At 46.4% G+C, this 15189-nt stretch overlaps 1 protein-coding gene across 4 annotated transcripts in view; it reads right to left on the bottom strand.

Moving 5' to 3' along the window:
• KCNQ1 (potassium voltage-gated channel subfamily Q member 1) overlaps positions 1–15189 on the bottom strand; it is a 364451-nt gene that overhangs the window by 187963 nt on the left and 161299 nt on the right. The gene's annotated exons all lie outside the window — the stretch shown is intronic.

The following is a 15189-nucleotide window of genomic DNA, read 5'->3' as shown; positions in this document are numbered from 1 at the left end:
ATGGCAGCCTACTCCAGTATTCTTGCCTGGAGAATTCTATGGACAGAGGAGCCTGATGGGCTACACGCCATGGGGTCACAAAGAGTTGGACACGACTAAGCGATTTATCACGCACGACATCTCCTCAGAGTGAGGACTGTGGCCGGGCTGAGCTCAGGGCTCTGGGCCTCTCCCCAGATTCACATCAGACGTTAGGGTCGAGAAGAGCTGACAAGCACAGATCTGGTAAGACGCTGATTCCCATCACTGTCCACAGTTATGTGGACAGACCCAGAGTGGTAGGACTCCTGCTCATGAAGAGTCGGAGGATGGGTGTGGGACAGCCACAGATGTCCTGGCCCCTCACACACTCTGCCTGCACTGCCTGAGGGAGGCACAGGAACCATTCAACAGCCCGTGTTAGCATTCAGATTCCCGGGCCCACCTGCAGTGGGGTGATGCTGGCCCTCGGGGCTGACTAAGAGTACCTGTCAGTCCCCAGATATGCAATCCGGACCCTTGTTTTTTTTTTTTTTTTTTTCTTTCCATTTAAGGTTTGTATTGTAAAATAAGTACTTGTAAAAAGTGAGGCAAGTCAAAGATTCACAAAGCCCTTCCTCCCCGCCGAGGTCATTAGTGTTAAACACCAACTAGATTCCGAGCTCACCCTTCTCTGCTCATCAGAGCGGCTGACACCTGGTGGGACTTGCATTTACACACACGTGACATTCCTGTCATTTTGTTCCTGTCCCTCTGCAGCATGCCCATCTCCTTTTTCTACAGGTATGTAGACATGGACCTAAGTCTTACTTTAGTAGTTGTGTGACAGTCTGTAGCTTAGATCTGCCACAGTTAACTCAGTCAGTCCATGTTTGATGGACATCTGGTTCCCTTAGCTTTAAGCTTCTACTTTAAGACAGTGATGCACCATTCATCTTTATGAAAACCTGACACTTTAAGGCAGGTGAGAGGGTGCTTCCTTGGTAACTTTAATAGATGTTGCTGAATTGTTTTCCCCAGAAGTTGTATCAGGCTCTACCAGTAGTGCATGAACATGCCAGCTTCCCCACATCCATGCCGGCACCAGCCTTTGGCAGCTTTTTCGGGGCCCGCCAAATACAGATGAAGACTGGCATGCTGTTTTTCCTTCTGCACCGAATGCCTTTTGTGGCTCTGAGGCTGTTTGCTTTTCCTCTTGTGGAATTATCTGTTCATAGCCTTTACTCGTTTTTGTTCGTCAGTTTGTAGGAAAATTTTTATATGTTAGATAGAGATAATTAACCCTTTGTCATTTGTGGTACAGATACCTTCCCCAGTCTACCTTCAATGTTTTAACCTTAATTATGGCTTTGTCATAGGAAATTTTTTTATGATTTTGGAGCTATACCTTTAGCACATTAAAAAGCAGAGACATCACTTTGCTGACAAAGATCTGTATAGTCAAAGCTATGGTTTTTCCAGGAGTCATGTACAGATGTGAGACTTGGACCATAAAGAAGGACAAGAGCTGAAGAATTGATGCTTTCGAACTATGGTGCTGGAGAAGACTCGAGAATACCCTGGATAGCAAGGAGATCAAACCAGTCAATCTTAAAGGAAATCAACCCTGAATATTCATTGGAAGGACTGAGGCTGAAGCTGAAGCTCCAATACTTTGGCCACCTGATGCAAAGAGCCAACTCATTGGAAAATACCCTGATGCTGGGAAAGGTTGAGGGCAGGAAAAAAAGGGGATTATAGAGGATGAGATGGTTGGATGACATCACCAACTCAATGGACCTGAGTTTGAGCAAACTCCAGGAGATGGTGAAGGACAAGGAGGCCTGGCGTGCTGCAGTCCACAGGGGCGTAAAGAGCTGGACACGACTTAGCGACTGAGCAACAACAACCACCACCTATCTTTTGCTTTTGAAAAAGAAAGATTTCCCTTTCTTTATCAAAGTAGTACAACTATCTCCTAAATGTGTAAGTGTGTGTGTAGATTTTAATACATTTAGCACTTACGCCTCACATTGCAGGAGGTCATCAACAGTCAGAAAATGAAAATGTGAAAGGTACTGTATTCAGTCTTACTGAAAAAACTAAAGTAAAATGCAAACTAAAATTTCTTCAAGGAAACATAGGAGAAAACCTCTGGACCTTGGATTCGGCAATGAGTGTCGAAGTATGGTACCAAAAACTCAGTCTGTGAGCAGGAGGAAAAGGAAAAACTGGACTTTATCAAAATTAAAAGCATTTGTTCTGTAAGAGACACTGCTAAGAGAATGTAAAGACAAGTCATAGACTTGGAAAAAACGTTTGCATGTCACTTCTCTCGTCAAGGACTTTTTTCCAGAATGTATAAAGAACTCTTGGAACTTGACAAGAAAACTAACAACCCAATTTTAAAAATGGATTACTAATAAGCTCATGGGGAGATGCTCAATTCAATCAATATTAGTAATTGTTAGGGGAATGCAAATTAAGTTCACAACAAGCTACCATTATACCCTTATTGGAATGACTAAAAGTTTAAAATGGTAGCAATTTGGATATTTAGAAAAGAATAAAGTTAGAGCCTTACTTTTCACTTTACATTAAGAAATTAAAGTCTGACAATATGGTATACTCATGAAGACGCAGAGCAACTAGAACTATTCATGTTGCTGGTGGGAATGCAGAATGGTGCAGCCATGTTGGAAAAGGGTTTAGCAGTTTCCTTTAACGTTAAACATATGTTTATCTTGTGACCCATTGGTCCTTGTCCCAGTTATTCAAGTGAATTGAAAATTTATATTCACACAAACTTGTACATAAATGTGTATAACAGTTCGCTTAAAATTGCCAAAACCTGGAAACAACTAGGATGCACTTCAGTAGGTGAAATGGTAAACGAATTGTGGTACGTCCATACAATGGAATACCATCCAGCAATCAAAAGAAGTGAACTAATGATTCATGTAACAACATAAATGAATAGCAAATGTATTTTGCTAAGCAGTGAAAGAAGCCAGATGCAAAAGGCCACGTATTATATGATATCATTTATATGACATTCTGGAAAAGGCAAGACTACAGGGACATAAAACAGATCAATGACTGCTAGTACTTAGGGGAGGGGGAGTACTTACAGGGATACAGGGATAACTTCTCTGTGTGATGATGTGGTGTTGGATACACAACTGCAAGCATTTGTCAAAACCCATAGAACTTATACATCTCCAAGAGTAAATTTCACTATACACACCACACCGCCTACCCCCCCCGCCCCCCCACCCCAACCAAAATAAGCCTGTTCGAGGATCCAGGATGGAAAGCAGACTGTGCCGAGTGAATTCTGTATTACAAATATATAACACAGCACTGTAAGGAGAGTGGAAGAAGGAGCTGACCTGTGAATCCTTGGGAAACAGTCTTTCACTGGACATGGTTAAAGTGAATGCACACACACAGTATTCTAGGTGGTAAGTTTGTTTCTCAAGGGGCACTACAGGTGCCCTTGAATAAGTAAATTTATAGATAGTGGGAGCAAGGAAAGTAACAAAGTTGGGGGTGGTGAGTGAACCTGTAATGAGAAAATACCAGGATGAACTCATACTTGATACAGACACAAATAAATATAGATATGTATGCACACGTGGGTTATTTTCATATATACATACTTCCTAGCTCTGTCCATTGAGAGACCCCAGAAGCAGTGACAACCCTGGAGCAGTGAGCACATCTAGTGCCCAGATCCTGGCTTCTAAATCTTGCACATTCTCCAGTAAAAGGAACCGGGACTCTCTGACAGAATGGTGATTCTAGTGCTAGGGCAGGGGAAATGTAAGATGAGTCTAAAGTACTGTCTAGTTCTAGAAAGTAAAGAAATGCTCAAAAATGAATAAATGAGAAGGATGAGGGCATGTCAAATGGACACAGGAACTAACCTAAAAGAGCTCTCAATCCAGTGTCCAAAGCTACAATAATTTGAGCAACAAAATTATACTAATAATATAACTATTAGATTACAGCTGAAAATATAAATATTCTTGAGTCCATACTGATACAAATTAACAAGTAATTGAAAGAGAGAGATACATCTTCCTTACAGAAGAATTTCAAATAATAAATGTAGAAAGACTGAGGGAAAAAATCACCAGTAGAACACCTCAGTGTTACTTGCTATAGGCAAGATCCAGGGACAAATGCTAAAATCAGTAGGTGAAACTTTAAGGAAAAACTTCAAAGGATCTCCCCTCTACTCTTAGTTGATTTCTGTGGTGGTTTTAACATATGTTCACCAGTGCTTTGCCATTCATTCTGGCAGGATAGAGTGTAGCTCCCCACCCCTGGGTGTGGGCTGGAATGGAGACTGCCTTCTCATGACTGGACTGTGGAAAGGGAAAAATGCTAAATACGGCCGGATGACACCACCATAACCACGTGGGTCAAGGTCAACAGTACCAGTGATAAACCACGTGGATGTCATGAACTGTGACATGGCATGAGAAGACACCTCACTTCATGGCATTCTTCCCCCAAAGCCTAGTCTAATCCCGAGAGAGCAGTGACAATCCCAAACCGGGGGTCATGACACCTGACTAGTATCCCTAAAAAGTGTCAAGGAGATACATGAAAAACAAGGAGGGACTAAGATTAGTTGTCATGGGCCAGAGAAAATTAAGGAGAACTGACGAAATGTAATGATAGATCTTAGAACAGAAAAAGGATATTAGCAGTTAAACGAGTAAAATCCAGATAAATGAATGAAACTGTAGCTTAACTACTAGTGTTGTTGCAATGTTAACGTCTTAGTTTTGATAATTGTACCATGGTTATATAAGATGCTAACATTAGGAGAAGCTGGTGAGAGGTATATGGAGACTCTGTACTATTTTACCTTTCTGTAAATAAAAATATTATTTAAAAATGAGGGGGAAAACCCTGTATACAGTGGTACAAAAAATCTTTAGTATCTAATTAAGGATATACAAGAACTCTATGGAGAAATTACAAGGCCTTAACGGGAGGCATTCAAGAAGACATAAATAAAGGAGAAATATGCTTCTGTTCCATTGATTAGAAAACTCAATAGTAAAAAGATTCTCCCCAAATCTTAATAAAAATCCCATGGTTTCTGTGTTGGAACCCTGGCAAGCTGATTCAAAAATTACTCTGCAAGTATAAAAGGCCAGGAATCAACAAAATTCTTGAACAACAACAAGGTAGGAGAACTTGCTCTAGTAGACATCAGTACCAATTACCAAGCAGTAGTCATTGAGGTGGTGTGGTGCTGAGGCAGAGAGAGACAGACAGCCTAAGGGGACGGGGTTGACTGTCTAGAAACAGCCCCCCACATATATGAATGCTTACTGTGTATCAGAGGTGTCCTGCAGAAGGTGGGATGAGGATGTTCAGGGATACCTGTCTATTCACATGAAGGAAATGTTGAACTGGACCCTTACCTCACACCATACATCAACAGTTCATTAATGGCATTCCTGGCAGTTACAAACTGATGAAGAGAAAACTGTAAAGACTTTCTGGCTGAATCGAGAAGAATACCTTCATGACCTCAGGGTTTGGAAGAATTTTCTAAGACTTCAGCAATAACCATAAAGGAAAAGACTGATTAATTCAACTATATTAAAATTGAGACATTGTGGCTCAGCAGGTAAAGAATCTGCTTGCAGTGCAAGAGATATAGAAGACGTAGGTTTGATCCCTGGGTCAGGAAGATCCCCTGGAGGGGGAAATGGCAACCCACTTGTAGCAGTATTGCTTGAAAAATGCTATGGACAGGGGAACCTGGAGGGCTACAGTCCATTGGATCGCAGAGTCGGACACAACTTGGCAACTAAACAACAATCACCAGACAACATATTTAAGAGTAAAAAGCCAACCACAGAAGAGTATCCACAAAATACAAATAATTCCTACACATTGATAAGAAAAATGTTAGTGGCTTAATGAAAAATAGGGCAAGAGACAAGCACATCACAAAAGAGGACTCCAAATGGCTGATGAACATGTGGAAAGGTGTTGCGCCTGACTTGCAATCAGAGAGATGTAAATAAACTCAGGGAGCTCACAGCCCATGGGGGTGAGGGCAGACTTCCAGCAGGAAACCGCACAGACATTACTTAGTCACACCCTGGAGAAGGGCTCCGAGTGAAGGGCTCTTTGCCCGTGACATTCTCTGAGAGCACAGGAAAGTGACGGGTGAGTCTTGAAGAATGTATGCGCATGCAAAGACTCCCAGGTCTGGGACCTGGCAGGGATATTTACGGCCCCCATTTTAGAGATTTGGGGCTGAGATTCAAGTACCCTGGGTTATATTATTCAGTTGTCAAGTGACAGAGCTAGAACTTCATCCAGGATTCAAATGTTCTCTCAAAAAAAAAAGGAAAGGAAAAATGAGCACAAATACATATTTTTGTGTCTGCATCACTTGTATACAGAAGGAAGGAACAGCAGAGCAGTGGCTGGAAAGTGGAGCTACTTTCCAACACCCAAGATGACAAGTGCCATCTCCAAAGCCCCAGGGCCAAGGGTGAGCCACCCGACCCCTGACAAAGGCCCATCCCCGGTGTTTCAGGAAATTAAACTGTGCATGTCAGTTGGCTCGTCAGAGCAGTCAGGGCCTGCACCTGCCAGAGAAGAATGTGCGATGTTTGGTTTTATCCTGAGAACAGCATGTGAGGCCCCCACAGCAAGGGGCAAAGAAAGGAGCTCCACATTTTGGTTTTTCCCAATCGACAGGAATGGCACTTTTTTGCCCACTCCTACATCAGATGTTGTGGGGTCTGCCTCCCCTATGACAAGCAGGCAGCAGTCAGGGCCACAGACCCCTCCCCATTTCCCACCTGTAGTCCCAGCCTGGTCAGGCTCCTGCGGGAAGGTACACGGAGTGTGGTGGGGTTGGGAGGTGGACTTGTATCCTTGGCAGACACACTGGCTTACTGCCCCTTCGGGCCAAGGTTTGGGGTAAGGGCTGTGTCCCACGAAATCTGGCTTGTCACCCCCAACTTCAGGGAGACTGTGGTTGGTGTTTTGCAAAGATGTGAGAAGACCAGCGGCCGTGACCTTGCAACTGCTGACCAGGCTGAGCCCTTGGTGGACTCAGCAACCTGTGTGGACACCCGGGCCCCTAAGAGGGCATCAGAGCTTTGCTAGGTGAGCCCTCCAGAGTGCCGGACCTTGGGGAAAATAGCCCTGCATCCTGGCGGTGGTGAAGTCACACTTCGATGAGACAGTCCCAGTTTTCAGTGCTTTAATTCTTTGGCTGCCTTTGCCTTGTCAAGGCCAGAATCTGGGCCTAAGTTTTCAAAGCAGAACAAAACAATTTTGTTTTCTAGGAAAATGGGAGGTCTGGGATGGCGAACGCAGCCTCTGGCGTGGCGACTACCACAGCTGGTGATACCGGCTGCCAAATCTCACCCTCTCTCCAGAGGACAGGAACCAAACAACACAGCGTCTCTCCTCCTAGCCAGTGGGCCCACTTAGTAGGGTGACTTGAATTTTCTTTAAAAAAATATGGGCACAGAAAAAAGACTGGAAGGAAATTGATCAAAATACTGTTTGTCTTTAGGGAGAAGAGACTGGATTATTTTCATTTCTTCCCTTACGGTGTTCATGTTTTCTGTCCTGGATGACACTTTCTCAAGCCAGGAAACAATATTTTATGGAAGTCACCCCTGTTCGTGCTTTGCCCCATCCCACAGCCCTGCACATCTGTCCTGGAGTTACATCGGAGTATGTGAGAGCACCCTTCATCCTTCCACCTGACCTGGAACTGCCCACGTGCCCGAACAGAGCTCTCTCCTACCACAGGTATCTCCCGAACCTTCTGTTCCTGGGAACACCTGGTCTCACTTCCTTTGGCTTTCCACCCAGCCTCTCCTGGTCCAGTCCCTCACTCTCACAGGAAGTCCAGCTGATCCCCAACACTGGAACACACTTGGCTTCCACACAATGCAGGAAGGGAATTCCCATCTCTGTCTTCTCCTCCAGTTGTGGCCTCATTTCTTTGTCACAGCAGCTCTGCAGGATTGCAGCTTTGATTCCCATTTCTTGATGAGCAAACCAGTTTAAAAGGCTAAAAATGATGCCCTGGACCACACAGACCAGGCTGGGACTTCAGCACCAACTCAGACCTGCCATAAGGCCCCAGCCCCTCCCCACTGCCCCCTGTCCTCAGGAGAGTCTCTCTGGTATCTGGACCTTCACCTGGTTCTCCCTCTGGTGACTGATTAAAATCCTGCTGAGCCCTTCACAGGGCCTTCCAAGGCTCTCAAGACCGCCCCCTCTTCTGGATGGGCACGGGTCTTATGTGTGCCGGGACCACAGGTCTGCCAGTTCCTTGGCACGGCACCTTGCCTTCCACCTCCCCCCATATCCCTCCAGGGCCTGGCACAGGCATGTTCCCCGAGCCAGCTCTCTCCACAGGGACAAACAGAAGCTGCCCCTGTCCTTCCCAAGTCAAAGCCCCTTCCCACCTGCCCGCCTCAACCTTCCCCCCGCTCAAGAAATCCACCCCCTCTTGGCAGATTTGCCAAAGCCCTGCAGATCCTGCACTATGAACGAAAACCCCCTCCCCAGGGCATCCGGACAGCTGCAGCCAGACCCTGCGTGACATTGCTGAGCTGCGGCCCCAGGTCTGTGCCAGCTGCCCATGCCCGGCTCAGAGACCACAAGCCAGCCCTGCCGCGTCAGCACCTGTGTCTCCACTCAGAGGCGAGAAGTAAGGGACACGGACGGAAAGTAAAGCCGTTCCCACAGCAGTTGCCAGGAGCAGGGCAGAGGGTGGAGTGAAATGTATGTCACAGCTGGCACCCAGTTCCGCTTAGGAAAATACCTTGCTTCAGTGGACACCTGTTGTTTGTGCCTGTCCAGCAGCTCGGCCTGGCTTCTGGGAACAGCTTCTCGAATCTTCCTTGGGCGGGGAGGGGGCTGCTCCTTCCCTGCTCCTGAGGCCACAGGATACAGGTACCTACTGGTCATCCCCAGAGAGGGCCTGTGGCCCAGGCCCTGGCCTTAGGAGGCACAGAGGCAGGTCCAAAGATGGCTTATACCCCGTTTGGGGCTGTTGAGAGTCTGGCCCCAGACTCTGGCAAATGTGATGGGGAAAGGAGTGACCTCTTAGGGCTGGGCTTACTGTGCTGGTAGCCATCCTGCCCCCTTCAGAAAGTGGCTTCCTGAGGACACAGCCATCCCAGGGGCAATGGGGTGGGGAGGGGTGCAGAAGGAGGAACAGGGAGGCCGAGGGGAGAGCCCAGAAAAGGGGGAGAGTGAGGGCAAGCAGACGAGATCATCCCAGCCCCGGGTCCAGCTGTGCCTGGAACAGCTGGGTCCAGTTGTGCGAGCCAAAACATGTCCTCTCTGTGTTTCAGCTAGATGGAGTTGGGGCTCCACCGGAATGTGTGTGACAAACTTGGGGTGCGGCTGGAGCACAAGGGGGCGGGTCTGAGCAGTCAGGGCCACACAGGAGCTGGGTGATTCACACGCCCCCACTGTGGTGTGGGGCTTACAGGGCAGAGAAGCAAAAGCAGGTGGGAAGGAGCTCCCCCCGTGGTGGCCCGGAGGGTCTTCAGAAGGTGGCTCCCTGAAGCCAAAGGCTGGCTTTCTATGCTGTGGTGCTGCTGCAAAGTTGTTTAAAGCGAACTGTGGGACGTGCTGGGTCTCACGTCAGTCAAAGGCACACAGCCTCGACTGGACATGAGCCTGACCGTGATGTGGATGGTCAGACGTGACCAGCCCTGGGGAGCCCTGAGGATGCTGGCCTTCTCCAGTCCCAGAGCTAAGGGCACCGTGGACCCTGGTCCCCAGCATGCACCTCTGCACTGGTGCACAGGCCTCCGCGCACACAGATCTGAGAGAATGAATGGCTCTGCAGCACCAAGGGTGGGGTCCAAAAAGCGGGGGCGTCAGGAGCACATGCAGCAACAGAGCCAGGACAGGGTCAACCCCAAGAGAGCACGGGAAACGGAAGGGGAGCCACACAGCCACCCACACAACTCGGGCAACTGTCCGGGGTCTCTGTGCTCCGGGAAGTCACTGTCCACGTCTCCTTAGACACAGTTCCCGGGGACGGTTCCCAGCAGCAAGAGCAGCCCCGGGAAACGTTAATATACAATGGAATCTGGGTTAAGCACTGTCTTCTCCAAGAGTTGAGCTCACAGGACATTCCCAAGAAACCTCTGGAGAGGTGGGGAGGAAAGTTTCTGGAGGTCTTTGGATGAAGAAAACAAAAAAATGGCCTTGATTTTCAAGGCAAAATTACAGAGGAAGAAAAAAATGTTTTTAATCTAATTAAGAGCGATCTTTTCACCTTCATCACAACATCACGGAAATGTGCCAGTTCTTAACTTCACACAATAATCAAAGCAATTAGTGAGGGAGAAGCCTTGGAAACCGGTGCAGATGTTCTCAGAATGTTTAATGGGGAAATGAGTTGCAGGCCTCGTTCTCAGCATCCGGCTCCAGGCCCTGGCTACCAAATCCAGACATCTGCTTGGGCCCCACCCCCAGGCCCCGAGGGCGCGGGCTTGAGAAACATAGGTCCCTTCCCAGGCCGCCTCCCAGCCAGGCCAGATCCAGGGCCGAGAGGCTCCTCACGTTTCCCCACGCCAGAGCCTGGACACAGAGCCACCCCAGAGCTGGTAGGGGGGAGGCTTAATGTCAAAATTATGTTAACAACTGATGTCAAAAATAATCAGTGCAGCCTGGCCCCCCCTCACCCCCACGGGGCCCTGCTGGTTGCAGGAGTACTAGAGGCAGAGGGAGGGCAAGGGGCCCTGCAGAGAACTCTCAGCTCTGACACAAGCCCCATCTAGTTTGCACAAACACCACTTCATGAAAAGACACGGTGGCCTCGATCTGGTGTGGCCCCCAGGCCCCATTTCAATGCTGCTAGCCTCTCCATGGGCCCAGGAGTCAAACTGGTCGCATATGAGGAAATTTCCAATAATCAGAGAAAAACGTGGAGGAATAAGGACGGCGCTTGCAGAGGAAACAGCCCGTAGCAGAGGGCAGAGGGCCACAAGGCTTGCATTAACTTGGCTGTGGGAGACAGGACCCCAGCTGGGTTGGTCGGCTTAGCAAATCTCAGAGACCCTGGCGTATGGCAGGCATCAGGGACACAGTGGTAGGAACACGTGATCCTTGTTCTCAAGGACACAGGCAGCACGGGGGCCTCACCGTGTACCCTCAGCACTCACGTTCCAGCAGCACAAACGCCCCTAATGTGGGCCTGCCAGATGCTTTTCTGAGCGCTATCTCTGACCTCGGGGGCCTGCTGAGCCACACACAGGCCAGGCCAGGAGTGACGCACAATGAACCCCCGAGGGGTAGCTTTCAGCAGTGAGAGATAAACACCCTCAGCTCATTGAGCAGCTGGAGGAGCAGCTCCGAGGAGTGTTCTCTGCAGTTTCCCAGCTGCCCGACCTGGAGCTCTCCCTCAGCAGGCAATTCCCAGGGTGGACTCAGGACCCACGGAAGCCCACCTGAGACCAACAGGAAGCTGCTGGTGCACTTTGAGCAGGAGAGCGGCAAGGTCTGCTTTAAAAGAACTCCCTCGGCCTGCAGTGTGCCGTGTGGAGGAGAGGCAGAGAAGTGCCAACAGGCTGGTGAAGAGTGGAGGGCAACGACTGAGAGAAATGGAGGCAGCTTTGACCAGGGAGGTGTGAAGGCAAAGAGCGCTCAACGTCTGGGACGTTGCCAAGGCCTGCTGATGGAGACGGGCACTGGGGAGAAGGTGTCCTTTTTAAAGGTTTCCAGTCAGTTTAGTGAAAAGCAGTATGCTGCTCCTCTTCCGTCTGGTTTCACATCTCCCTACTTGTCCTCCCCCAGAGCATGAGGCCAGGCAGGAGTGCAAATAAAACCACACACAACTCACGCTTTTAGCAGCAGTAGGAAGCAGAACAGTGTGGCCTTCACATTACCTGTGAATTGAGAAACGAACCAAAGTCCAACAGCACAGCAGCAACCTGCCCACCACTGCAAGACTGGCGGAAGAGTCAGGAGATGAGGCTTACAATGCCCAGTCTGAACACATTAGGGAAGTGAGTGACCTCAGCAAAAATAGACAAGTACCTCTGAGCAGACTTTCCTTCCCAGAAATCTCTGTCACAATCAACTTTGTCAGAACTCTAGAAAGCAGTCAAATGTTTATAGCACCCAGGTGAACAGCCAACCAAGAAACAGGCAATTAAAAAATGAAAGCCCCGTGGCATTTTTACTTGTCTCAGCAATACCCCTGGTCCCCCACTCATTAGCAGTCTTGAAGATGGCTGTCCACTTTCCAAGTGTGGGACCTGAGCCCTTGGTTCTAGAGGGAACAGAGCTGATCTTATGCTCCAGCAATTGTATCTGTTCAGTATTATCTGGAGGCTTACAGAGAGTGATTGCCTTTATTTCCTCCACAAGAGAACTCAAGTGAAAAATGTTTCAAATTCTTTGAAAACACTGTGAGGGAGTCAAACAAATCACAGCCACTTGGGGACAGGATTACAGATAAGGCACACACAAGCCTCTAGTTCAGTGACTAGAGCACTTGGAGCCTGGAAGGAAAAGCTGGGGAAAGTTTCTTTGGGTGATTAAGCCATTAAGACACCTCTGTAATACTGAAGAATTGAGAAAGCCAAGAGCCTACCCGGGGCCGGATGCATGCTCACAAAAGTCCTGAGGACACACTAAGCTTCCATTTCTGGCTGGTCTCTGTGCCCACCTCAAGCAGGAAATGAAGGCTGAGGCGGCATTGTAAACAGTCTGACCAAATCTTGAAGTCTTGCCCCAGCACAGAGCTAAACTGCAAAGGTTGGGAGAATTGTTTTGTTTTTACTTTTTCCCTCCTTCTTCCTCTTCTGACTCCAGCACTCAAGGAAATCTCTGTCAAAACACCAGCTGAACACAAGAAGAACAGTGACCTTAGAGACCACACATGGCAAAGAATACAGATGTTGAAAAAATAGCCAAGAAGTCACTAAACAGTTACAGTTCACAACAATGAAAAATAACTCCTGAGAAGGGGAAAGAATCTGCTGTTTAGAATTACTATATACAGTGTTCAAAATAGGCAGTTTTAAACAAAATTGTGAAGTATATGAAGAAACAATAAAATATATGGCTCATTGATAGAAGTAAAAATTAATGGAAACCAACCCTAATGAAGTGCAGACATTAAAGTTAACTAGACAAAGAGTTTAAATCAACTTTCTTAAAGATGTTCAAGGAACTGAAGGAAATCACAGACAAAGAACTAAAGAAAACCCATGAGAATGATGTTTGAATAAAAAGAATACAGAAATTATAAAAAGGAATTAAACCTGACAAATATACATAGAACACTCCACCCAACAACAGCAGAATATATTCTTCTCAAGTATGCATGGAATATTCTCCAGGATAGATTACATGTTAGACCACAAAGTAGTCTCAGTAAAATTTTAAAAATTAAAATCATACAAAGTAACCAAATTGGGATTAGCCTAAAAATCAATAATAGAAGGAAAACTAGAAATTTAACAAATATGTGGAAATTAAACAACACACTCATTAAAAACTAATGGTCAAAGAAGACATTACCAAGGAAGTTTAAAGAATTTTAAGATGAAAATGCGACATACCAAAGCCTATGGTATGCAATGAAAGCAGTGCTCATAGAGAAAAATATAGTCATGAATTCCTGCAAAAAGAATTTCAACAACTTTACAGCCCAAGGAACTATAAAAAGAAAACTAAACTAAACCCAAAGTTAGCAGAAAAAGGAAATAATAAATATGATAGTGGAGAAATGAATAGAAAAACAAGAGAATCAACTGAACAAAAAGTTGGTTACTTTCGAAAAGATCCAACAAAGTTGACAAACCCTTAGCTGTAATGACTAAGAAAAAACTAGAGAAGATGCAAATAAAAACATAATGAAAGGGGGAACATTACAACTGATCATACAGAAATAAATACTCTCATTCACGGATCACAACCTTGTCATGGTGAAGGGGCTTATGTAATGCAATGAAGCTATGGAGTCATGACATTTAGTGCCACCCAAGACGGATAGGTCATAGTGAAGAGTTAGGACAAAAGGTGGTCCACAGGAGAAAGAGATGGCAATCCACTTCATTATTCCTGCCTAGAGAACCCTATAGACAATATGAAAAGGCAAAAAGATATGACACTGGAGAAGAATGGACAAGTAGCTTTAGAAGGAATGAAGAGGCTGAGCCAAAGTAGAAATGATGCCCAGTTGTGGATATGTCTGGTGGCAAAAGTCAAAGTCTGATGGTGTAAAGAACAATATTGCATAGAAACCTGGAATGCTAGGTCTATGAATCAAGGATGTGAGATGGAAAGAATGAACATGAACATCTTAGGAGTCAGTGAACTAAAATGGATGGGAAAGGGAGAATTTAATTCAGATGACCACTATATCTTCTACTGAAGGCAAGAATCCCTTAGAAGAAACAGAATAGCCCTCACAGTCAACAATAGAATCTGAGATGCAAAACTTGGGTGCAATCTCAAAAACGACAGAATGATCTCGGTTCATTTCCAAGGCAAAACATTCAGCATCACAGTAATCCAAGCCTATGTTCCATCCACTAATGCTGAAAAAGCTGAAGTTGAATGGTTCTATGAAGATTTACAACTTCTAGAGCACCAAATAAAGATGTCCTTCTCATCATAGGCGATTGGAATACAAACGTAGAAAGTCAAGATATACTCAGAATAACAGACAAGTTTGGCCCTGGAGTACAAAATAAAGCAAGGCAAAAGGTAACAGAGTTTTGTCAAAAGAATATGCTTGTCATAGCAAACACCTTTTTCTTATAACACAAGAGATGACTCTACATGTGGAAATCTCCAGATGGTCAATATTGAAGTCAGATTGATTACATTATTTGCAGCCAAAGATGGAGAGGTTCATCCATACCCCAAATATTGAGCTTCCCTGGTGGCTCAGGTGGTAAAGAGTCCACCAGCAATGCAGGAAACCTGGGTTCAATCCCTGGGTTGGGAAGATTCCCTGGAGAAGGGAATGTCAACCTACTCCAGTATTCTTGCCTGGAGAGTGCCATGGACAGAAGAGCCTGGTGGGCTATGGTCCCTGGGGTTGGAAAAGAGTCAAACACAACTGGGCAACTAAGCACAAATATGGAGCAGCTCTGAACAATCAGCAAAGACACGACCTGGAGCTGACTGTGGCTCAGATCATGAGCTCCTTACTGAAAAATTCAGGCTTTAATGGAA

The sequence above is a fragment of the Cervus canadensis genome, chromosome 29 (genome assembly GCF_019320065.1).
Source record: "Cervus canadensis isolate Bull #8, Minnesota chromosome 29, ASM1932006v1, whole genome shotgun sequence".
In the NCBI taxonomy this organism is placed as follows: Eukaryota; Metazoa; Chordata; class Mammalia; order Artiodactyla; family Cervidae; genus Cervus; species Cervus canadensis.
The sequence above is the reverse complement of the archived record's forward strand: the minus strand, read 5'-3'. Positions and strand labels throughout refer to the sequence as shown.